This window comes from Zonotrichia albicollis, chromosome 15 (assembly GCF_047830755.1).
Source record: "Zonotrichia albicollis isolate bZonAlb1 chromosome 15, bZonAlb1.hap1, whole genome shotgun sequence".
Classification (NCBI taxonomy): Eukaryota; Metazoa; Chordata; class Aves; order Passeriformes; family Passerellidae; genus Zonotrichia; species Zonotrichia albicollis.
The window spans coordinates 13,019,917-13,046,206 of NC_133833.1; the positions used below are offsets into that span (position 1 = coordinate 13,019,917).

Here is a 26,290-nt window from a genome sequence, read left to right on the forward strand (position 1 = left end):
GGAGCTATATGGACAACATGGATTGCCATAAAGAAGTTGTTAAATACACAGAGTTTAGTGCTGTGCATTGCTCCAGCTGAGAATTTATAATGCAAAACCTCATTTTGAACACCAAGTGGGAGAACAGGATAAAAATTGCTGTAGATTTGTGACAAGAACAACGTGAAGATCAGACAGATGTGGATTACATTGAGAGAGAATCTCACACATGGCTGTGAAATCTGTGAAATCCTGACCAAGGAAGATGAAGGAACTTCCTTAAGGTCACAGCAGGACTTGGCTCTCCCATGCTCCTTCTCTATGCTTCACCTCTCACACAACACTTCCTAAATTTTTTAGTTACCCAAGTTACCCACTTTTTGCTTATTTAGTTGATCTAATAAAATCTGGATACTTTTCAGTATTGATTGGTGGAAGTGTGGCTTAGTGGCAGAATCATTACTTTTTTAATCTTGGAACTGCCAGCCCTTACTAATCTAAACCGAAATTCCATTTCTTTGATTAAGGCTTGCCATTGCTAATTGTTTTTCAATGTTGCTTGGGTGGTTCCAGTTCAAAAAGTTTAGTTCTTTGGCAATATCCTATAGTTCTACATTCTTAGTAATTCATTAAACCTCATGTTCTGAGGCATGACCAAAGCCATGAAAGGGAAGGTGGTGGAAAATCCTGGAACAAAAGCTGGGTTTTGGAAGATAACTTCCAGAAAAATATGGCTTAATGATTTCATGTGCTGCACAGGAGCTGCATCTTTATGTCCACTCATTCTTTGCATTAAACTGATGCATGTCAGGGCAAGCAGGGCTGAGCTTGCCTGCCAACCTCGCATCTCCTCACGCAGCTCTGGAGGAAAGGTCAGATAAGGATAATGTGTCAAAAGGGTGTAATTAAGATTCAGAAAGATTAATACCTGTGGTATTTAGTGAAATTGCCTTCTAGTGGAATGCTCATCTATTACTTTGATATTTAACATTTCTGCTGTTAAAATGTTAGTGCTTGTAAAAGTACAAAATTGGCGGCAGACGTTTGGTTTATAAACTCTTTATTCCAAAAAGGAACACCACAGGAGAAGCAATCAGCTTGCTGGTTTTTTTAACCTGGAACTTTTCTGTGGAAGTCTTTCAGTATTTCCACTACAAATTTGTATTTGATGAGGTTATTTAAATTATGTCCGTCAGTTTGACAGGTGGTGCCAATTTGGGAGGGCAGAGGAGAACATAGCACTAACAGTCTCTGAGATATGTGGAATGGTCCCCAGTGAAATAAAAATGATACATCTGTAGGATGAAGAGGAATAAATGTATTTAATTCAACATTAAGAGAAAGATCTTTTTAACATGATTCAGCACATACTTAATCCATAATTGAAAGCAGATGAGCAGCCTCACTGGAGTTTGTGGTACGTGGGAGCTACAGTTCCTCCAACTATTCCAACACAAACACATAAAAGATGGCACACTTCCCAAAAAGTTCAATTAAGGTGAGAAGAATACTGGAAACTGACAATCCAAAGGAGTTAATGCTAAAATAGTAATTAGATAGGAATTAATATAATAAAGAATAACCTTTTCTTTTCCCTATTCATTATGAACATCAAAAATAAGGGTCTTTTTTCCCTTTTTACACATTTCCTTTAAGTTAAATATATGTGCAGTACGCTATTGAAAATTTTAACAAAACAAATTGGAATGACAATGGGCACTATTTTCCTGAATTCTTGTCCATTGTTTAATCTTCATTTTCTAAAATAAATGGAAATTTTGCTTTATGGAGTAGGTCCTGCAAGACATTTACATGAATCATCCTTCTACAGATGAAGCTGATAATTAAGTGAGTCATACACAGAGAACTTCTAGATTTAGTCAGTAAAACTTCTACATGACTTTGCCACAAGTTCAGCAAGTCAAGGTTTAGAGTACTGGTAGTACTAAATAGCTGCATTTCCTGTTGTGACACAACATGTCCAGCCATTAAACTAAAAATTTCCCATTCATATAAAAATGGGATTTCAATTGCATTCAAAGCAATGGAATTCAGAACTGTCACTGACATCACCACTGGAGCAAGTAATGTAAGGATTTGCAAGGTGACAGCCCAAAATTTCTGCAGTTCTGAAAATAGCATAATTACTGTGTCATAGCCCTACTTTATGCACTTAATTGTGGGGGCATTTTATTTACAAAATTACAAATATGTTTAGTTAATGTAATGAGCAGTGTGTGTCTGTCTGTCTTGGCCTGGACCTGACTGTATTTCTGCTGAGCACAGAAGGATATTCAACTGTTTCAGGATATTTCTGATTTAAAGGAACTTTCCTTTGATATATTCCAAAGCTTTGGGAAGGTCTTTGTACTCAAAAATCATGTAGGAAAATAATTTATCTATTGGTAGAATTTTAATTCTTTTCCTATACTAGGAAGAAGTGTTCAGTCTTCTAAAACTGAAACACAATTTTAGAATTCACTTGTGATTCTGAAAGCTGGATAAAACTATGATAATTACTTCCCATAATCACATTGTAAGCCTCAACAATACATTTTGTAAGCAGCTAGAATGGATACAGGTTAGACAAGGTGATGTGGGAATTCAAAGACAGCATCTCTAGGAGTTTTTAAATTAGTGCTTTGGTTTTACTGGAGGTTTCACTGTGTAAATCTGGTGGTTGAATATTATGTGATAAATTCTTTTTTTCTGATCATTGAAAACGGATGTGAAATCAGGAAGCAAAACAATTATTTTGATGTTTTGTAAGATTCTGACAAAGCTAATAACTTTGCATTCATATAAAAGACAAGGTTATTGCTCGGGCTGCTTTGAGAAAAGTATGCTGAACACTGGCTGAAAAGATTCAGGGGCCTGAATATGGTGATCTTTGGGGTTCCATGTTTGTTGTTTGGATTTTTTTCATATTTGAATATATAGACCTACTGACTCTACTCAAATGATTCACAGAAGAGTTTGTGGGATCGGAGCTCAAGGACTTTTCTGTTTTATGCAATTGCTGTGGAAGTTCCATTGCAGGCTGCACTTTATTCCTCCATATCTTCAGATGGTTCTTGCTGTAACCTGCAATTCTCCTGCACGTGGTGGCAATTGCAGTAACCCAGGAACTGCACTCCCCAGTGCTGCAATGTGACTGCACTCTAAAAAGTGCAATATATTTACAGTTGCCTTCAGCTGCTGCTTTCACAGAAGTCTTCCTGAAACCATGTAGAAATGACTCATGAAAAGTTTCAATCACTGTTTAGCATCACTAAGTTATTTGTAACTACCAGGCATTGCTTTGTTTAAAATGCATGGAAATACATATTCATCTTTTATGCTTACTGGAAGCAAGTAACAAGAAAAGTATTAAGGACCAAGAAAAGAGAAAAAGGAAAGGGAGTAAATTGAGAAAGGGGAGAGATTAAAGTTTGTTTGGAATAAATACGGATGTGTTGGTCAGGATTCTTTCAGCTGGGTGTAATGGAGAGTTGTGACCACAGAGGCTTCAATGGAGATCGTGGCTGAGTGGGGAGAAAAAGGGGGAAAATATCAAGTGTGGAGTGGGACGGGGAATCAGCTCCAGCTGGAAGGGGCCAAGGCAATCATTAGAGCTCAAAGTAAATTTTAGCTGATGGGTGTTGAAGGTACAAGGAGGGTTAAAGGATTTGCAATTTCCTGCTGCCATTTGTATTGGTGATTTTGGAACACAGGGAACTTAAAAGGACAGGCTATAACCTGGAAGCTGTTCTGGACCCTGCATCACCCCCAGAGTGTAAAAGGCCAGACATGTCTTTTCCTTTCTGCTGCTGGCCAGCAAGGAAATGCTGGAGCTGGGCCGTTATGCTCTAGACACAGTACTCTGCTACTCTGGAACTGACAAATACATATAGTAAAGCAAATTATTAAAAACTTTCTTGAATTTTAGTTTAATTTGTCAGCATCTGATGGCAAAAGATAACTTTTTAATGTCATAAGCAACTCATTTTTAATAATAAAGTAGACTGGACAAAATAGCTAAAACACAAAAGTTTAAAATTCACTCAGTCTCTACTCAAGCAGAATATCCATTTAATTGCCAGATATTTGCAGAACAAGGATAAATCCTGTAAGTACACCTGCTGGGATAATGGATTCTTTCACCCCTCCTTTTTATGCAGAAACAAGAAATAGAAATACTAGCCCAGGCATCTTGGCCATTTAGAATCAGAGATGCTTTACCTGCACACACCTAGCTTTTCTATGCATGCAGCAACAACTCTTTGAATTATGTGGGCACTTGCTGCTTTCTCATTACTTCTGTTATCCACTTAATTAACTAGTTGTGTCTCTTAGCTCGTTATAAACTTTTGTTTTTTTGGTTGGGGGGGGGAACAAAGGCAATTGCATTGAAGACTTAAGAGGCAAGCAGAGGATCTTTTTGTCACTCATGAAGGCATGATTTGCCTTTGTAAACTGCAGGTATCAAAGCAGTTTTTCTATTCTGTTTGGACACACCGCGTAGTAACAGGGGGATAAGAGGCAGCTGTGCTTCAGACCACATGAGGTAATTTGCAGACACATTTTAATTGCCTTTTAGAGAGCATGAAGGAGTTCCAAATAGTCTAATGAGTTCCAGCAAACACCTGTGAAATGCTTTTAGCCCACCATGTAAAACAGAAATTAAGGAAGAAATAAAGCACAAATCTAGCATGTGTGTTCTAATGGAGGTTGGGGAGAAAAAATAGATTTTCTTAGGTATTCACCACATTCTCTAAGACAGAAATAAAGGAGACTACAAACTATTCTTTATATTCATGCCAACAAAAAGCTAAAGAGACAAATTTCAGGAAATGGCCTTTGTAGACCAGTGAATATACGGGCCTTAGGAGCAGAGGCTCGTTTGAGCTTGAATTATAAATGGTTTCAATGCATAAGTCTATTTTTAAGGATTATGTTGTAACTCAGCAAAGCAATTATGGTCTGTCTTAACTTCACTTGTAAAGGACTGTACCCACTTAAATCAGAGGTGTTCTGGAGTGCTTCTGTTCCTTTGGGGATTAAAAAGAGCAGTGGAATCTCATTGCAAAGATCCTGCAAATAACACGAATTATATTTATGCCTATGTAGTGTTCTGTATACAGATATTTTTTGTAGGAATTGTGGGTTGAAAACCTCTGGTGGTAGTGCACTTGTTTTTTGTGTTCTATATTTTAACAGTTTAATAGAAATAGTGCATGAAATCCTCAATGAAGTTGCTCCCTGAGTTGGAGCCTTGAATTATACAAGTTATTTACCCCTGTTATGCTTCAACTGTATGAAATACAACTTATCACCCATCAAGAGTTCCATGAGAATTTGAATGGATAAAGATGAGGGATTTTTCCAAGCTGATTAAAAAAAAAGTTTAGAAATTCTGGAAAAAAAAATTTAAACCCCATACAGTTGTAAGCCTTATAGGAGGAAGATATTGTGGACATTGTTTTGTGGTGGCTTGGCTTTCAAAATCTATACTGGGAGGATTTGCAGAGGAAAATTTCCTAAAATTTTTTTTCCTTGATATTTAAGAAATGCCTAACAATAACTCCTTTTTGCCCCCAAGAAATCCAGCAAGTTAATGGAAATTATATAAAAAGTACATTAAACATACATAGAAGAATATCAATTTGACATGAAAAAGTGAATGTTTAATATTTGGTATTTGATCATTTGAACTTGCAAGACTGATTTGTGGCATACAATAATGTTTCCTTAGGCCTCTGTGCAGATGTTGCACTTCTCAAATTATGAAAATGCTGAATGTTTGGCTTTATAGGGAAAGGAAGGAAAGTTTGCTGTTTGAATGGCATGAATGAAGTGACAGTTCATCTCTAGAATTAGACATTGTGCTCTAAGGTTGCTGTATCATTACTTCCTTAGCAATGAAAAATTCCATTAAAAATAATCTCTATCACACACTTTGTCATTACTTCTTCCTCACTGGCAAGGACAAAACTCTTTAGGGCACATGAGTTGAAGAAAAAAATTTATATGTACAGTTGCATGCTGTTAGCAGAGATACCAAACTGAGGGAGCAAGTGCGGGATATCCATCCCTCTCCTCTGGTTAATCCTTCAGGATTAATGCCCTCTGTTTTTCTGATGAAGTTCAGACATCAGTAGAGGTAAAATAATCCATTTTTCATTTCTACAATAGAGGCAGACTTGAGGGGAAAAAACTCCCTATCAAGTACAAAGTATACAATGCAGTCAATCTGGAGTTTTTTATGGAATTGCAGAAGTTTTCTCCAAAGGGGGTGCAATAGATGGCAGTGAGGTGGTGAGGGTAGAGCCAGCCTGCTCCAGGCCCCTGGAATGGGTGACACAGGGGCTGAAAGAAGGACATTAACAATGAGCAGAAATTAAAATTAATGTTCCTGCTAAACAGCAGCAAGCTGCAGCATCAGGAGTAACCCATCATGAAATAGAAAGTGAGCCTCCACACCTCAGGTGATGATCCTTCCAAAAAAACTTAGAAAAGCCTCACAAAAATATGTATTTCTAACAGAAGTAAAATGCTACATCCTCTTTTGCATATAAAAAGGTTTCTAAATTTAAGAATGAACAAGGTTTCTTATTTTTGTGGAAAGAGAACAAGATTTATATTGACCAATGGAGATGATTAAAAGTGTAGGAGCCCTATGGTCATACAAAGGAATTGAAGAATAAGTTTTTCAATTATATTGAACTCAAGGAATCTTTAAGTTAATAAAATTCTTTTAACTCAGTGTTTTATAATGAGTAACTTTTTTGTGAAATTTGGAAAGGGAACAGTTAATCTGGATAATTTATATTCTGTACTAAATATCTTTTAAATTTTTTATATATTGTGGCATGCTTGTTAATATAATTGTTTATTTAGTATTCTGTGTCCTATTTTAAATTACTTCCAAGTTATTCCTGCTCAGCATTTGAGTCCTTTGATAAAGTTGATTGCAACCTGATTTTCTATGGTGTTTGCAAAAATACTGTCAATTATTTAATCATAAAATCTGTGCTGAGCAGGAAGTCTCAAATAATAAAGTAACATGGTAATAAAGATCTGCCCAAGAACATTGCATGTTATTTAAATTGAGGTTTTGCAAGGTCTGTACTTTTAAAACAATAAACTTCACTAGAAATAATAACAGCCAGGATTAATTAACATTTTCATACTCTTTCTATCCACATCCACCTCAGTTTCATTTTCCTTTCATTTTTATCTACTTAGTGTGTTTTTTATTTCCTCTCTTTTCTTCCTTCTCTGTGCTTTTAACAGATTCTTGTGTATGAAGTCTCTGTTGTCTCTGTTCTTGGTTGAAAATTCAGGAACTCTTATGAAAGATTCCTCTCTTTCACCCAAGCATTTATTTTGTTTACCCCCTCCTCCTCCTCTGGCAGGTCTGAGCATCCTTCACCACATTTCTCTGGATTTGATAAAGCATCAGATCACACTTTGCTCCAGCCACACCTCTTTATGTCTCCAAGAATTTTCATCTTCTTGCTCTTAAGTACTTTTAAAAGGGCTAAACACATTAAAGATCAGTAAAACCATTTTTCAGAATTTCATTATACAAGTACTTGAGATAAGTTTGGGAGGCTGTTAGACTCTGCTTGTTTTTATTACTTAAATAAATGTATATCTTTATTTCCTGCTATCTTTTAGAAATGAGTGTTTTATCTCATTATCATCATAAATACACTGCAGTATTACCAAGCAGCATTCAGAAACATTGCCTCCCCTTGATAATGGCATTATCACTTTTGAGGATAGCCTGAGGAGCTCCCTGCAGCTGGAATGTGCTGCAATTCTAAGGAAAGCTTTCCTTTGGTCTGTGTTTGCCAGCAAATCCTCCTTCTAGGGTGACTTTTGTATTGTTTTCTTTAAGGTGTTCATGCCCAATACTTGGAGAGTCCTAAAGAGATTTAAGGGCTTTTTAAACAAAACAGTTGATATCTCCTAGTCATGTTTGTGAATAAAAATAAGAAGTTTATTTTGAAACTTAAGCTTTCCTCTAGTTTTTCTCTGAAATTACAGTAGAAACTCTGTCAAGATTACAGTACTCTGTGCTAGAAAGGTATTCCTAATTTCAGAAAGAGGTTGTCAATGCTGCCTCTCTGGAGTTTGTGGACTGTGAAATTCAGTCAGGAAAAAACTCTAAGCTGATACAGATTTGATAGGTATTGCCCAGGCTGAAGAATTGCTGTGCTGGGATCCTGCTTCAGCAATTCTTGCTCTGGTACCAAGTAGCAGAGGTGCCTGTTCCACTGCTCAGGACTCAGGAAAGGAGAGATTATTTGGGAGGAGGGGATGCTAGTCTGTTAAAGGAAGAAAAAGTCATCATTCAGAAAGCCCAGTAAAACCTTAAGTAATCAAACTTAGAGAAAAGTAATCAAGGACCAAGAAAAAAAATCTTTGAAATACTTCACACTTCTTTGCCAAAATTCATAGCAGCAAAGGATTTATAGCATTTGAGTCTTACAATATTTATGCCATTGTAGGGTGTAGAAAATGAACAAATAGATGGAAAAACATAATGAAAAGTGGTAGCCTGTTTTTATTCCATGTACTAATGTACAGTTGTTAGTGATGGGTGCACAAATGCAGAGATGGAAAGAGAGGGAGGAGGTGTGAAAGGATCTAATACTGAAGGTTGATCTAAATAACACAGATTGATCTAAACCCAGCATGCTGTATATATCTGTCTTTAAACAGGATAAATATATTTGTGTGTAGCAAATAACTGCAAATAGCTGTTATTTATAAACTCCAGAACTTTGTGTATCTCCAAAGAGGGTACAGGAAAAAGCATTAGAATCCAAATTATATCATTCTCCCTGAAATTTCTGATTATGGTAAACTAAGAAAATCTGTTACTTTTTATGCAAATGCTTTGCTTTACCATTTGCTTCTTTATTGTGCCCTACCTGTGGAGTTGCCCCAAAAGAAATATTAATAGGGTGTAGAAGGAGGAGGAAAAGAAGGATTTGCCCTGCTTTGTCTTTGGATCTGTGGATTCCCTCTGGCTAGAATGGATTATTCTTCCCAGGGTTAAAGCCTGGCACCAAAGATGAGCCAGTGTCCATAGTAAAGACAGGGGAGCTGAGTGAATTGAGTTCAGGATGCCCAGGGTGTCAGCAGATCTGACAGTTTGGCAAAGGCTTAGAGAGGGACAAAGGCAGAAAACGAACAGGAGCCATCTGCTGCTGCTTGCCATGGATGAAACAAACTGGTGTAAGTGATAACCATCCTTGCTGGCCTTTGCCTGCTCATGCCTTGTGTCTCCCTAATTGATATTTCTATTTTTGAGTAATGAGTAAATAACATTTTTCCCTGAAGAGTTGTGTCACTGCAAACCCACCAGAGGCTCCTGGGAGGGAACCCTCACGGATGCCAAACCCTGAGTGGAAGTTGCTGTCACAGACACTGTGGGGAGATCCTGTGGATGCCAAACCCCAACTGAGACAGTGTCACTGACGTGGCTGGAAACCAGACAGGTGTATTCCTGCCTCAGAGAGGCCTTGGATCACACAGATCTTTGCTGAGCACAGTGAAGCCAAGTGTCAGAATTACACTAAAATGGAGCCAGGGAGAGAGGGGCAGATGAGACAGAAGTGCTGTTTACAGCCAGTCATAATTAGGAAAAGGACATAAATGTGAATTACTGTTCATCATCTTAAGGAAAGAGTTCAATCATCTGACTTTTTAAAAAGTTACATGTTTTTCTATTAAAATCTATTTCTATTACAAACATGCATATGTTTATAGCAAAAATTTAGGATGTGAACCTTCTGCCTCTACATTTTTTGTTTAAACATGCTGTCACTCAGAAGAAAGTAAATATTACTAAATGCTCCTAGTGAGAGCAGAGTAAACATAGGGCAAATATTTAGAGGTGTTTCATGTCCTTATGCTTTTTACCTCTGCATGAAATGTTAAAAGTTATAGTAAATCTCTAGAACAAAGCAAGCTAAGTTTTATTTTAATCAAGGCAGAAAATTTGAGCTTACAAAATGACAGGGATGATTCTGTAAGAAGTTTGTTAAAGTAGGCTGCTGTAGTGTGTGAATTGGAGTCAGACCTCTGCTGCTGGCCTTCCACCATCAGACCTTTGGAATGTATCATTAAGAATTTATGAATAATTAAGCCAAACCAAAATATCATCTTACACTGTCCTAAATAGGAGCCTCCTTCTTGCATGGTCTTTATTTGTATAAAATTAGCTGTCCACATATAGTCCTCTACCCACCATTGATTACCTAATTACACAATCACTCCATCAGTAAATCAGCACAACATCTGTGACCCTCCATGTCACTGCAGTCCCCCTGTGATTCCCCAGGAGCTTTGCAGAGGCAGTTCTGCTGACATAATATATTCATTATCCATTAGATCTGGCACACGCTCTGCAGTGCTCAATTACAACACAATCGAGCGCGGGGCCCGGTGTCAGCCCATGTAATGACTTTCTGATTATCTGTCTTTAAATGATGAATGAAATGAAAATGTACTATTCAAACCCAATGGAAGATTGCTAAAGATGCTAAATGAAAATTTTACATAGAAGCTTTATGGAAAGAGGGATGAGGTTAAAGGGCAAGGGTTTGCCTCACATTCAAAAATGAAAGGTTGGAATCTTTTCTAAGGCACCATAAACCCATCTGGTGAAATGGTGCTGCCTTTAAAGGTGTGGTCTTGTGCCCATGTATTTTCTGACCATCTCAGATGTTTTCAGTCTCACAGTAATTCGTTGGAAGGATTTAAATGTCAATAATTTTTTTTTCAATTTCATATTTCCCTTTTTTGTTGGAAAGATTTAATTGCTAGAGTTAACTCTTTGTGCAAGAAAATGTCTTCAGACTGAGGTTTATCATAATAAAGACCTGTGGAAGGAGTCACTTCTAACTTAATTTTAAATTTTATGAGTTATGGAGAAAAATGCTCTGCATTGTTGCACTGTAAAATACATTTCTATGTGGAATTCAGAATTTTATAGTTTATTCTTAAAGACAGGAGCAGCAGACTGGCCTCTATTTTATCTTCAGATAAGATAAATGTTCATCTTTTATGATAAACATGTGTACTGCTGTGCAGTGCTGTGAAACCTGAGACAATCAATAGTGTAGATCACTGCCAGATGTGGTTTCTTAAACAATTTCCTAAAATCCCAACTTCAAACAGCATGTTATCAAGTCTTGAGGAGTAGGCTGTTATCTCATTTGCACCACACATCAGTGTGGGAAATAATACTTTTACTGAACAGTACACAGAACAAAATGAGTGGTACCTGTCCATGCCAGGGTTATCAATAGATGGGAGATTTGAAAGCAATCTGCTGTTCAAACAATAATGAAGCAGATGTTTGATGGTACAGTCATTTCTGTCTCTGTTTACATCTTCACTTATTTTTGTTATAATTGACAATCCCATGAAGGCACATGTTAGATTGTTCTTTGCCTCTTGCTTAAATTAGAGCTTCTCGTTTTACTCCCTTCAGTTGAATACTCCACATTTTTGAGTGTTGTCAAAGTTTGGTGGGAAATGTAGCTCTGTTTTTTCCACCACAATGTGGCCAGTGGAAGGGTTAATTTTTTTGCCAGAATACCATGGAACTTGTTTAAGACTTTTCAAGTGCATCCAGATAAGTTTATTATGATATCTCCGTTCTAGAAGTACTTTTAATACTAAGTTATTTCACCTGACACACACTGTGGACAAATTAATTTTACTCCTTGCACATCTTGTGTGCACATTCTATGTATTCATTGAGACAGCAATAAATACAATTGCAATACACAAGTTTATGCTGTACAAAAGCAAAGAAAGGCAGTGGCAACCCTCTGGAATTGGTAATAATGTCCAGTTCAGTTCTAAAACTTGTGCTGTACAGCAGCTGAAATAAATTTGGGTTTAGAAATATTGTTCTGTTTGGAGAGCTTGAGAGAAAGAATCAAAGGAAATGGTGTTTTGCTCACTGGTTCTTGATGATTTTTGACAAATCTATGATTAAATTTCAGATGGAAATGAATTTGGGTTGAAAGTGGCACCACTAACTGAAAAACTACTGCACTCAGATGTGTACTTGGGGTTGAGTCAACCCATTCCAGAAGCTTTGAAAATATTTGTAACCCGGAAGCTTCTATTCTCCCCAGGCCCCAGGGTCTCATTTTGAGTAGATGTTCAATAATAAGCTTTCTGATAAAATACAGAGAAAAATGCCAAGATGACATTAGGTAGAGAGAAGGTGTCAACAAAAAAAGAGACATCCATCCCTTACAAATACTCTGGTTTAATCTAAAGCAAGGAACAGAGTTGCTCTGGGCTGGTCTCAAGAATCCAGATGGATAATACAACCTCATGAAAGGAAATTGTGAAATCTATAAAATAGAAAAAGGAGACCTGCTGGTGAAATAACTTTAACAAATGCATTACTATTTTTCATCCTGTTCATACTACTTTAATCATCATCATAAGATTATCCTATGCCTCTCTTATTTTAGCTTTTAAGAAACCAAGGACTGATTTTAAGAAGCCAGTAAATTCTTTCAGTTGAATAATACTTTGTCAGATGGCAAGAGTTGTCTACATGCAAATTTTTATTTTGAATGATAAAGATGTTTCCACCCATTTATAGTACAGCCCTGTCCCCCATTAAAAAAAGAAATTAAAAACCAAAATTCTCATGATTTACTCTTTTTACTTGACTGTAAAACCCAAAAACGTTTGAAAGGCTGAAATGTCTGACAAGTAATTCTTGTTTTCTTCATTTAATTTTCTCTACTCTTTCCTCATTGGATATAATCCCCAGCAGCTCTGGAGATTTGTAGTATCAGGTAACAAAGCTGGGATAATGCAGCAGAGCACAAACCCATGGCTGTTCCTTAAAAAGAGGATAGAGATGACCTCTGGAAGAATAATGCAATTTAGTGCTGCTCCACTGGATTTACTCCTGTTTGTGCTTATTAGCGTTAGAAGGCAAAAAGCCAGACAGCAAGGAGAAAAAACGAGTGTGAGAAAAGTCAAATCAAGGTAAATGCTCAGGAAGCTTGTAGTAATTTTAAGACCTTCCTTTTAGATTAGAAAATCTGCAAGTTTACAAATTAATTGGCTAAATACACCTACTAAAATAATTTTTAATTATAATTATATTGGAGGCTAATTGCAGTATCTCTTTCTTCTGTAAATCAGGTGCTGATCTTATGTAAATAACTCTAGTGAAATCTCATGAACAACATATATTTAGTATTTGTTAATGTTTTAATGTTAGACAATTAGAGTACAGATCAGAATTTTGTAGTTCCTAGTAATTTTTTCCTCAGTTTTTCTTTCTTTTTTTCCACTTCTCACTGAAGCTTTTCCTCGCTGGGCCAAGGGTGCCAGCCCCTCTGGTTGCTGTGCCAGTGAGATGCTGGATAGAGAAATTCCATGAGTGAACTGAGAAAATTCCAAATATATGGGAATTTCAGTGTCAAGCCCAGGGCTATGGAGTGATGGGGAGTGAATGGAGTGCAGACTGCAGCAGGACTTTGCTGCCCTCCTGCTCCTCAAACTGTAGCCACAAACGAGCTCAAGATGTCACCTTTGCTTTAAAGGAACCCTTCCAATGCTTAGATTTATCCAAACCTGGGATGCAACTCCCCCTGAGGTTGGAATTACCCCCAGTGATTTACAGCTCCTGCTGAAAGGCTCCATTCTGTTCCCAGGCTTTGCTAGTGGCATGGCTGGATGATTTAGGATGGAGTCTATCAGAGGTTATTGTGTTGTCTGGACAAGGTGAGAAGATTTCTGCTTGTGTTCCCCACTCAACCTTTTATCTGCAGGGCATATAGACTGAGCTTTCAGGAAAGAAAGAAAAAGGAAATCCATTGTGGCAACCTGGTGGAAATGAGAGTAATCTTTCAGTGGTCACTTGTTATTTACCTCCATTTTGTTTAACCAGGCACATATAGAAATATACCATGGGTTTTTATATATACATATATTAATTATATTGACTATACATATATATATGTGTAATCAGCTGAGAACCACCTTCTGACATCTGTGGTGCTGTGCAGACAATGAGGCTGAGAAGCATAGCCTTCAAGGGCACTCTGAAAAGCTTGAGATATCTGCTGTTCATGATATCAACTACAGCTGCTCAATGTCAGGGTCTCAAAAGAGTTTTTAGTCTCCCATGAGTAGCTGGAACATGGTGTTGGTGCATTTCAGTGGTTTTGGACATCATGTGCTAGCCCTATTATTCTGCTTGCTAGTGATCAAAAATATTTCTACAAGTAAAAACTACAACTGTAAAGTTTATCTCTGACCTTTGATAGAAAAGTGATGCGCCCATTCCTGGTCTATGTGTGTGCACATTTGAGAAACCCAGAAAAATGAGTAGGTGCTTTCCAAAGGACTTGTAAGCTTCTGCTAAAACACACACTGATAATGCTAGGGAATCAAACAGGCTTTTAATAAAAAATTGTTATGCTACTAACTGGAAATAGAGTTTCAAGTCTCTTAGTAAAAGTAACTTTTCATCTCAAGCTTCTTACAGTATTATATTAAACAGTAATTTAAATACTCAACAAGTGGAAGGCCGATGTTTTTGCGAGCCGTGTGGGGTTTGTGTGTCTGTTCCTTGTTAATAGTTGTTCTCAGCAATCAGAACGTGTCAAAGCCAGGTTTAAAACATTGGGCAAGTGAGTCCAACCTTTACTCTCATTTTCATATTTGATCACTGTTTCCCTGCAGATAAATGAGAAAGACAAGAAGGCCAAATAAAATTTTCTGGTTTCAGTTACGATCTTTGGAAACGATGACTTATAATGTGATAAAAACACAGAGCACAACAGGCCTCAAGAGCTTAAGAAATAAAGCTGGGTTTCTGTTTGCAAAGTAGCAGAGATTCCAGCCTCTCTCACTGGGTTGTCAGGTTTTGATTGACAATGATTTTCCTACAGTTATCCCCTGCTTCAAAATGCCATGGGAAGGATATTATGCATTCCCAACCTGTCAGCTTTGGCTGCCTTACAGAGTGTTCAATTATGCTCTAATCGAATAGCTGCCCAGTGTAGGCCACATAATGACTTCCTGATTATCTGACTTTAAATGATAAATGAAATGAATATGTAACATTCTTTTCAAACACAGGATAGTCAGTGAGCCAAATGAAAACTGATTTTGTGCCCTTTTGTTTGAAAAAAAAAAAGAATTATATTTTATTGCGATTCCATTCAACAAGTTGTTCTGCTGCTTGTTTTGCCTTCATTAAGATAAACAGGGAATGAGTTTTCTAGGATAATGCTGGTCTTTTTGTTTTCAAGCAGATGCTGAAGATGCTAAACATTGTTTAGATTGTTCTCCTTCCTCTCTTTACATTGACTTGCTATAAAGAGCAAGGTCAGATTGATATGATCAGTTCCTATTGGGAATATTTCAATACTTGCTGGCTCTGCAACAAGTCTGCTTCAAATAATGTTGTATAGACAACATTAAGGTCTGTATAAATTATTTAGTGGCAATAGTGCTAGATGTTTTTCATTTCCAGTCTATGGTATTAGTAGTAAGCAACCAACACAGCATTTGAAATCAAATAAACCTCTGTCACCTCATTGGGGTAGCAGACATTTATTTTCCTGAAGTCAAAGCCTTGTTGGGGAGGTTCTGCAGCCTCTTTAGCCAAAGCCCATGGTGGGCAGCTTTCTGAAGCACTTCAGCTTAGTTTTAGGCATGATTGATTGTGTCAAAGTCATTTGTGAAAAGTTGCCCTGATATAAAGACTTAATATAAAGCAGCCTCTGACTTTTGAACACAGTCTGAAGCTTGGGGCTTCTATCCCACTAGGAACAGCATATGATGTAATAGATAAAAAGAATATTTGTGTGAAGTGGAGATCATTTTGAACTTTGTTAATTGAATAAAACTGGCAGCCCAGGCCCAGCTCTTCAATGAAAGATGTACTTGGACCCCATTCCGAGCGGTCCATCCCTAAGACGAATTTGCATTCTTTCTGATTTTCAGCCTAATGTGAAGATGGAACAGCCATGTAAAATTCTCCAACTTGGCTGCAGCAGAACTGTCTTTTCAGTATAATAATTTTAACATTATTGTTCTTATCAGGAAGATCATGTCTGGGAGTAGGATCTCAAGGGCCACTTAATTCTTGAAAATGCTTTAGTAATTGAAATATTTGAGAGAAACAACCCGTCTTCAGAGGGCAGCATTTTGGGAATGATCCTTTCCCTCAGAACTAATCTCTGTTGTGTATTGGGCAGATTGAGGATGGTGCAACCACAGCTGTGTGTGAGACACATTGTGGTGTGTCTCTGTGGCAGAGCAGGTGACAGAGGACACTCCACACCCCCCTCACCTGTGCTTTCAATTTCAGGTTCCAGGTATGACCTGAGGCAAATTAATTAATTAATTAATTTATATATATATATATAATTATTTATATTTCCACAGTTTGCATTTCAGTAGGTGACATTCACATATTGATTTTTTTAAAATATTATAACATAGTTCTTGCACTATTGCATCTTTATATCATGGGAGGAGCAGTGGAAGGATGTGTTCTGGGAGGGAACCGTGTCCACGGTGTGAGAGCCTGCAAGAGCAGAGTGAGGCAGAAGAATCTGGTCAGGCAGAGTCTGTGGATGTTGGCAATAACTTGATGAATTCAGCAGCCTGCCAATAAGAGATGATAGTCCAGCTCAGCTTAATTTGATGTAGCTAAACTGCCTTCCTGTGCTATACAACCCTGTTAGAGTGTGCAGAGTTAATTCAGCTTTAGACTCAGCTGTATTCTTGTAATTTTTACCCAGTTACTCTGCATATTCTGTTTCTAGGGGCTGGTAATATGTTTTATCAAATATGAGAATTGAATTACCTAAAGAAAACTATTTAAGGTTTGAAAACAAAGCTTGTGGCTTAGTAGGTTGTGATTCAGGAGATCAGAGCAGTTGTAATATTTTCTCCTGTGACTTGAAAGGGACTAAAGTGATTTTATATTAGGTATAAAATAGCATCTATTTTGAAATAAAATAAGCATTCCTGGATCCTGGAAATACATGGGGTTTCTAATTAAACTTCTTAGGGCTATATTGTAACACTTCTCTTAGCTACTACCTCACAGCTGGAACACACAACACAGGTGACACTGAGGGGTACCTGAGCTCTTGCACAGTTAAAGTACTTTCAGCTGTCCAAGTTCACTTGATTTTGTGCTGCTGTGCTTGTGATTCTTTAAATTAGCTACAGCTGAGCTGGCTGAAGCTAATGAATTGCTGCTGTGAGCGTTGTTATTTCTTTAGTAGATCCGAAGCACGATGGAGGATATTTCTGGGTTTTGATCAGGTAAGGTAGCATTTATACATACAACAAACAAAATTTAATTAACTAAAGTGTCTCTTTATTTTCTTCTAATTTATCTTTTGTGGTCTGTCTGCACTAATTGTTATTATTCCAAACTGAGGTAATTATAGTGTGTGTCTATACTGCTGCAGTGACAATTCTTGGGTACAATGCAGGCAGACCAGGTCACTGTTCCTAACCCCTGCACTCTGCACCTCAGCATGATTGAGTATCTGAGTGTCTGCCCTGGTAATTTGGGTTTTGTTGTTGTTGTTTCTGTCCTTTTCTATACTTTTGTGTAGCTGCTGTGTTTATTTTAGCAGTGCTTGAGCTGCTTAATCAGAAGTGATGTTTGTATGTTACACTAATACAGGCACACTTTATCTAATTCTCTGGAATTCAGTAAAGAAGAAAGAAATATATGTAATTTAAAAGATATTTTAAGACCTAAATAATGTGAAATTAAGAAGAGAGAAAGTGAATTCACTTGTTTCTTAGTTCATCTCTTGTGAACAGAGCAAGAAAAACGATGAATACAATTCTGAAAATTTTGTTTTATTAAACAGATGAGGAGGCTAGGAAAACAATTAAAAGTGCTTTCATGTCTCTTTAAAAGTTGTTGTGAGAAAAATGTGCCAATATATTTTGCTATGCTTTATGAATTGTACTATTATTTCTCTTTTGCTTTCATTCCTCCCCATATAAGCCACATAGACTCGTGCACAGGTATTGCTGGTTAATTCTTAAAGAGGCAAATCCAGCTAAATTAAACCTTTCTGTTCTGAGCTCAGGCAATAAATTATCAGTTGTTTTATAAAATGTCCAGTTTTGGAGCTAAAGTAGAAATGGAAAGAAGGATAAAAGGTGGCAGCAGAAATATCCTTAACAGTCTCTCTTCCCCAGTTCTGCAGTATGAAAATCTCAGCTAGACCAGAATGGTCTTATTCTCCTTCCTAGCTGTGTAACGTTTTATTGGGCCCTAGAAAGGCTAAGTGAAAGTGAAGATCCATGCAAACAGGTCATCGTGACCAGCATGAACACAAAAACAGAAAAGTTTTTCTGAACCTGCAGTAGATTAGTGTGTGCTCTGATGGTGTTCATCAGGTAGGCAACCTGAGATAAATTTTTTATTTTTGAAGTCTGATTGCACAAAAAGTATAGTTGGTGCAGACAGAACAGAATGGAAACATCAGTAAAGGGAAAGATGACCTGTTGTTAATTCCTCAGAACAAAGGTGTATTTCTCCTTGACTATCAGCAGTGAGGGACCAGAGATGATGGTTCTTTTGAGAGGATAGTTGCCCTTTTATTGACTCTCTGAATTCAGATCAGTTAAACTAAATATCTAACTTAGAGCTGTGTCTGTGTCAGGACTCAGGAATATTGCTGGGGTAGGTGGCATAGTGACTGATAGGGCTGTGTGGGCAAGTTGTGCATTTCTAATTGTATCAGGATGGTTTCCTGTCAGGTTCAATTACTCCATGGAAGATTCAGGCACGAGCAGGAGTCCTGTGAGCTCACAGCAGCATTCCTTGAGGCTCTGTACTGGCCTGCAGCAGTTTTCCCAGCAATTAGCAGTTGTTTAATTTTTCATGTTTGTTTGTTTGGGGTTTTTTGTCTTAGTATTGGTTACTCTGTAGCAACATGAAATTATTGATTGGTGTTGGTGTGGTTGGTCCACCAAGTCCTTTGCATTCAGGAGCAGATTTTGGATGCTCATTGGAAATCTTGTGTTGGTAAGCAAGAGGCACAGGAGGCATTGCAGCACATGGAATGGTAAGCAGGTTTTGAAGAATTTATTCTTGTGAAAGGAAAAAAAAAATACTGGGGATGTCCCTGAGTCTTGATGTATATAGCATAGAGAGGTTTGGTTGTTTTTAAAAGGAAACTAAACATGTCTTGTCTCTGGGGCAGCGCCCACAGCACCTCCTCCTGTGCTCACTGGAAAGAACACTCCAGCATGGGGACATTCTGGGGTACAGAATGAGGGCAGCAGCAGCAAACACAAAATTTCAGTCCACCAAAGTGAACTCTGGGGTATTTACTGAGGATCATGAGACTGCAGTGTGAGTTTGGAGCTGGGTAGCTGGACACAGAGCTTGGGGCAATGGGGCTGCTGTGGGGGCTGCTGCCCACCCACCACAGCAACAGCCCACCATGTGCAGCTGGCTGAGGGCTTGCTGTGCACAGGCAAGTGTCAGAATGACCTTGCACTGAGTAGTGTTTAAAATCTGCTCTTTCATGTTAAATAAATGGGGAGGGGGGAAGGATGGGTCAGATGCTGTACAATGACAATTAGGATAATGGGTAACCTGTCATGCAAATGAGTCTAAAAGGCCTTTAATCATTGGGCCTGCAGGAGAAAGGATCTGAATTTATAACTACTTGTTATAAATGCATTAGGAATAAATACTGGGAAAGGGAAAAGGACTATTTAACCTGAAGGAAAATGTGAATAAAAAACCCTGGAAGGTACCATCTGGCCATGATCAAAGTGGATCTGTCCAGCTTACCAGGCACTGAGATTTGCCTTTGAAAACTTCCATGGGGTCAGCAGAGCAGACTTATTTCAAGGCAGAGCAATGGCAGTTGGTAAAGACTGTAAGAATATGGGGTAATTGCAATAACAAAGCATTGTCCAGTTACCCAGCATCTTTTCCACACTATTTCATCTTTTGCCTTATGAAAGGGTGCATCTAAGTCAAGACATTCTAGCCCTTTCCACAAAACAAAAGTGTAGCCATGAAGAATTAAATGTGGTGGGAGAGCAGTGGGTGGCATCTTTGGGAGCAGAGAGGGACTATAAATAATCATTACTTCCTTGTGAAGCTCAAAGGGCTTGAGAAACAAGAGTGAGCTGAAATATTTACTTTTTTTTCCCTTCAGCCCTGTCAGTGTTGACATTTGACATAAGGTAGGGGAAGGGCTCTGAGCAAAACATAATGATTATAACCAGCAGCAAAATATATTTCATTGCACAACAATGCTGATTGTGGATTGTTTCATCGTGTGCTAATGATACCCTAACTGAGAATAAGTAGAAGAGCCACTAGACATTGTTTTTTAAAGAGGAAAGTACAGCTTAATACAGAAGTTTTGTATTTGATTATGGTAGAAATTTTATCTGAAGCCAGTGCCAGTCAGCGTTGCATTTAGTTTGCAATAAACACAGTTCTATACCTTGCTCCCTTTGCACACTAACACATCACTTATCTGTCCTCCTCTGGTTGTGCTCTCTGTAGACAGCATCTGTCAGATCAAATCAAATTCTTTTTCTTTTTTCTGATGGTCATTTGAAATATGTGTATTCAAGAATACATTTTTGATCACAAAATAGTTATACTTGGAAGCAATTCATCCAGGAAGACACACGAGCTGTGGAACAGTTGCATCAGCAGCTGACGTTCTTTTAATGTGCTTCAAGTCATCCATGAAAAATGCTCTACTTAAAAATCAAAGAGAAGATATGGTTATTCTTATGTGGGATATAAAATTATCTGAATAATGTGGAGTTATTACTGAACTTTTTAAAAAAATCTGAAATTTTCAACCATTTATCCTTCTGTATCCTGTCTGACTTGCTAAGTTTGAGAGCTCTGATTGTTTCATGACAAATTTCTATTTTGATTATTGGGAATGAAAGTGCAGCTGGGCCATAGACATGGAAGATGTTTTAGGCAACCAAAAGTAAATCTTCCAAAGCTAAATTTATAATTTACCTTAAAGGCATTTTTTTCAGAGAATGAGATGTCATCTTTCAGTCCTTTATAGCATACTTACTGACAAAAAGCCAGGATATTCAAATACACAGAAAAAAACCCTAAAAGTCACTGTAGTTTCTGAATTTCAAATTAGAAAGAAGGGAAGAGTTAAGTCAACAAAGCCATTTGGTGTTTGTTTTCTTAAGAAAATGGTAGCAATGTACAGGTAGATTGTACAAAGGAAATCAGAGCTTTGTGCTGTTTGTCTGCAGATTTCAGAACAGGATAGGTGATTTAACACTGAAATATTTTCATACCTGTTCCTTCCACCCCTGCAGCCCCCACCCCCTCCCCTTTTCGGGATGTAGGTGATAAATGACAGATTCTCCCCGATGATATTCCTGTGGTACTCCAAAATAATTCTGCAGACATGCTAAAAGCTTTTAGAGACTGTAAAACTGATTATCTCTTCTGTAGCTCTTTTCATCTTCAAAGCACTTACCAACATTAACTAATTAATCCTCACAGCATCCCTCTGAATTAGATATCATTGCCATTATACAGATGGAGGAATTGAAGCAAACACTTTGTGAGAGGCTCCTGAGCTCCAAGACAGTTGGTGAGGTGGAATTAAAAGTGAGCTGAGGTGGAATTAGAATGCACAGACCTGTGTGTCCAAGTTCTCTGGCTGAACTGCCCCACCATTCTCTCTTGAGAAATGTACCTATAGGTATTGGTTATACAATTTCTGTTAATGAAACCTTGCTAGGAATGGCTTTGATGGGAAATTTATTTATAGTCAGACAGACTATTATCTTTTTTAATCCCTCTTCTGCTATGTTTTCTGACTGGTCCAAGTTTGTTGAAAGATGAATGTCTCCTGTAGGATCACTGCTGACTGCAAACTTCAAAATTCAAGAGCAAGAAACTGTGGTGTTTAGTCAGGCAGCAGAAAATGGAAAACAAGCCTCATTCCTCTAGTCTGAATTTAGTGGATTTTATTTATCAAAGTACTTTGTATCATACAGTTGAACTTAAAAACATGCACATTTACACTGCTGCTTTAATGAAATAATCTAATCATAGCAGTCTTAAGTTTTAAAGTTTCAGGTGTGGTTGAGAACTCTCCCATCTCCTTTAGGGGTGTGTTTTTAACCATCTCAGAGGCTGATGAGCGCTTGGCTGCATTTCTTTGATGTCTGTGGCAGCCCCTGCTATTCGAGGCACAGTTTGCCAGACCAGACCCTCAGGTGCAGAGCAAGCACAGGGGCTGGTGGGCAGAGGTTGGCATTGCTGGTGCCAGGCTGCCGCTCTCTCTGGGCAGCACTGCTGGGCTGCGGCTGCTCCCAGCAGGGTGAGGGGGTCCCTGTGCTCCTGTGGCATCGCACAGAGCTGCTCTGAGCAGCCCAGGGTGGGGGCTCAGGTGCTGTCAGTAAATACTGCTCAAAGTTCAGCAGACACGCTCCTAAATTAATATTTAACCAGATTACTACATTTTGTCTGCTTCATTAATTTTTTATTAATTTATGAAAATGCTGTTGATGGAAGTAATATTGACAGGGTGTGTTTTTTGTTTTGGATGCTGGGGGTTTTTAATATCTTCTGGTAAATGGGAACTTATCCTCCTTATGAACACAAACCATCTAATAACAAGCCATATGGGGCAAATGTTCTAATAAGACAGCAATTATTAGGGCATGATGCATTAATGTTTTATGTTGTTCATAACTCAGCTTTAAGAGATTAATAATGGAGATGGGAGGGGAATGCTGTCTTAAGTGTTTATGATTATGTTAATATTAAGACAGTCTAGGAGAGGAAATTGCTTTCAGGTAGTTACTTTTATTGTTTGTGGAGAGAGTATTGTGAAGGAAATGTTCTTTCTGTCTTCTTCCAATAATTCTTAAGCAGTTCTGCTGAACTGAAGTTACAGGAGTAACTCTTCTTTACTACAAATCTATGAGAACCTCTTATAACTAAACTTTCTTTAAAAATAATTCTAAAACTGCCAGAGCTGAAACTCTTTATCCTCAAATTACTGGGGAGTAAGATTTCCAGAACTTCAGTTAAATTTTGGAAATGTCAGTTTTTTCTTCTATGTTTGAAACAAATCCTAACAGCTCAGAACCCTGTTATGATCTCACCTGTGCATTTGCATTTGGCTCATGCATTCAGACTGACAAAGCCACTCATGGATAAACAGCTGTCCTTTCAAAAGTTAGAGAAGGATGCTTGGAAAGTTTGGAGGTAGTATTGAATCTACAAGGATAGTTTGAACAAATGTAGTAAGGAGAAGGGGGAAAAAAAGAGATGAGTGAAATTTTTTAAAGCTGTTTAATTGTGTGCATAAAAAACATTCTGAATGCAGTTATTTTGTCTCAGGTTTTTTTTTTAATCTTAAGCAATTGCTAAGTATTCTCCTTTTGTCAAAAATTCAATGAAACAAAAGTGTTTTTTGTGGGAGAAGAGAATTCTTGCTATGTATTAGAAACCAACACACTTTAAAGTGGTGGTGTGTCATTTTGTTACTGTAGGTAGAAAGAAATGTGCTATTCACACCTTTATGGAGCAATTCTGTGGCCCTCTGTCACAGAGTAAATGTAGCTGTGTGGTCTTCACTTGGCTCCGTTCTTCTGTGTTGAATTTTTGCTCTCTGCCCCTTCTCTTCAAGTCTTGCTCCTATTTTCTGATCAGAACCTGAACCCTGTAATAGCTGAGTCGAGCTCCTAAGCTGCTGAAGTGAGACAGAAGCCCCAGCACACCACAAACAATTTCACTTATGCAGGATTGTTCCTACTCCCACCATACCACAAAGGAGCTCCCTTATGCAGGATTGTTCCTACTCCCAGCACACCACGAAGTTGTTTGTGCCTCCCTGCTGCTCTGGAGTGCCTGCACGGGGCTGTGGCTGCTTCCCCCAATGTGTGAAACACACCACTGTTTATCACAGCCCAGCAGGCAGGATGCTGATCTCTTCAAACAGCACCACTGCACCCTTATCTCAATAGCACTAATATTATCCCCTGCCAGAGCAGACATGATATATTGAAGTATCTGTAACCCTTACAGGATCTCTGCATATTCCTTGAATTTAGCCTGCAGCAAGTCTGTCATCCATGGTGATCCTGATGTTGCAAGAAGCAGCTTAAAAACATCATCAGGGCATTGGTGCTGACTTAAAAGCAGCGTAGGCACTGCTGACCTGTGAATTGAGACATGTCCATTAAAACAGCCTGCCTGCTTTTCCTCCCTCCCTACTGCTTCTTTACGTGCTGGTAGTAGTCCCCTGTCCTGATTGTAACCCTCTGTCAGATAGAGGTGGAGTTCAGACAAGATAGCCAGAATCATGTTAGGTTATCTAATTTTTAAACTGTTTACAATAACTAAGAAAATATATTCCAATCCAGCAAATTCTGTTTAAGTTTGGAGGAAACTTGATTTATTTTTGCTGATGGATTAAACTTAACACCATAGTTTAGGAAAAAGGACAAGTCGAATACTGCAAACCTTTTTATGTTTTATTATCTGCAATATTTGTGTACAGCAGTGCTCAATTACACCACAACAGTGCAGAGATCCAATCTTCCCAATGTAATGACTTCCTGATGATCTGTCTTTAAATAAGAAATGAAAAGAATATGCTGCCTTTTAGCTGCATATACAGCAAAGTTTATTGTCACCCCAAATTGCTTTTTATTCCTTGGGTGGGTGGGGAGGTGTAGAAGGAAGGTTGAAACCAGACTTTTTCCTAACCAGGTCTCAGGTTATATTATTGGGATATATTTCCAGTGTTGTTCAACCTCCCTGAAATGCATCTCCCTGGAATTCAAAGGGGAAAAGTGGCTGTATGGGGTTAATCTTGGGATTTTACAAAAGAGTTTAGATCAAATCAAAACCCTCAGCTATTGGTGAACCACAGGTTCTCCTTGATCATGTAAGTCCTTCCATCACCCACTCCAGCACGGCACTTCTGAAATGCAGAAATGTGTCACTTCTGAGATAAAGCCACTAATCCACCTCTCTCCTTGACACTTTCTCTGTTCAGTGGGCAGATTTCTTATATGGATATTTTCTGTCACTTTTGCCAGTACTGCCTCTGTGTCATAAGCTGATGGCTTTAACCAGTGATTTTCTGTTTTTCAGACTCGACGTGGAAATCCAAACACCTCTCTGTGAAGTGTTTTCAGAGTTCATCCCCTGCTGAAAGTCTCCTCAAGGTAATGCTTGTGAATGACAGCAGGCGTATTGTAAGCTAAATTCTTGAAAAATGTTTCTTGCTCATCCAAAGAGCTTGTGAATTCTATAGTCTGTGCTACTCCTCTCAGGGTCAGCATCAGTCTTGCTGCTTTAATGTCCATAATTGTCCTTGTTCTGATTATTTTGGGTTAATTTTTAATCACACTTTCACTTTCCATGCTGTTGTGCAAATTTTGCAGTTTCATATCTTTGTGCTGTCTTTTCATCTTTTGCAGTCACCTTATTTCAATATACTGCTTGATTTTTTGTAAGTTAATTTGATTATTGCCTTTAACTGCTCTTAGTGTTTGCCACATCTGCTCAAGCATTTAGTCTATTTCTCTCTTTAAAAATGCATTTGGTGTTCATTGTCATGAGCTTGTGCACTTTATTTCTGAAATAGGTCTCAATCTAGTTCCAGTGTGATTTTTATAAAAACTCATTGTGTGGGTTTCAAAAGGATTTCCAGTGTAATGGTTTCTTTTGGATTCTTCAGTAGAAGGTTTATATGTTCAAATCTTTGAGGTTGTGCCTGTGTAGATGTGAATGCACCTGAAACCCACTTCTGTATGTATATATAAAATATATATTTGCATGTATACATACTTGTATATATAAACACCTGCAGTGACAACAGAGCATATAGATATGCCTATATCACTGAGTGAGGTTCTCTTTTGAGGAGAGAGGACACAGTGATGACTGTGAGGTTCCTTATAATCTATTGATCTGCTTCCTGAGCTGTGCTGATAGGCTTGTGCTCTGCAGAATGAACAATATCCGTTGCATTCCAGGCTGCAGTCGTGGGATTTGAGATCCCCACTGACACTTGCAGCACTCTGCTTGCCTTGTCCTGGGCTGCTCTTGGCAGGAAGTCCTATGATTTGGGAAAATAAAAATGTGTGATATCTTATTCCCAGTGCTTTGGCTCCCTGGTGAAAATTCAAGCCTTAGGATGTACTCAGGAATCTTTTTAAGTGCTTGCATTGATTGCTGTTACTGCCTTGCTCAGGTCTGGGTGCAGCAAGGTGCTCAGTTGCT

At 38.1% G+C, this 26,290-nt stretch overlaps 1 protein-coding gene across 16 annotated transcripts in view; it reads left to right on the forward strand.

Annotated features, from left to right (window-relative positions):
• TENM2 (teneurin transmembrane protein 2) overlaps positions 1 to 26,290 on the forward strand; it is a 1,510,370-nt gene that overhangs the window by 752,744 nt on the left and 731,336 nt on the right. For all 16 annotated transcript variants that reach the window (XM_074551980.1, XM_074551988.1, XM_074551987.1 and 13 more), the window contains one exon: positions 25,157 to 25,230. The gene's annotated coding sequence lies outside the window, so the exon portion shown is untranslated. The remainder of the gene's footprint in view (positions 1 to 25,156; positions 25,231 to 26,290) is intronic.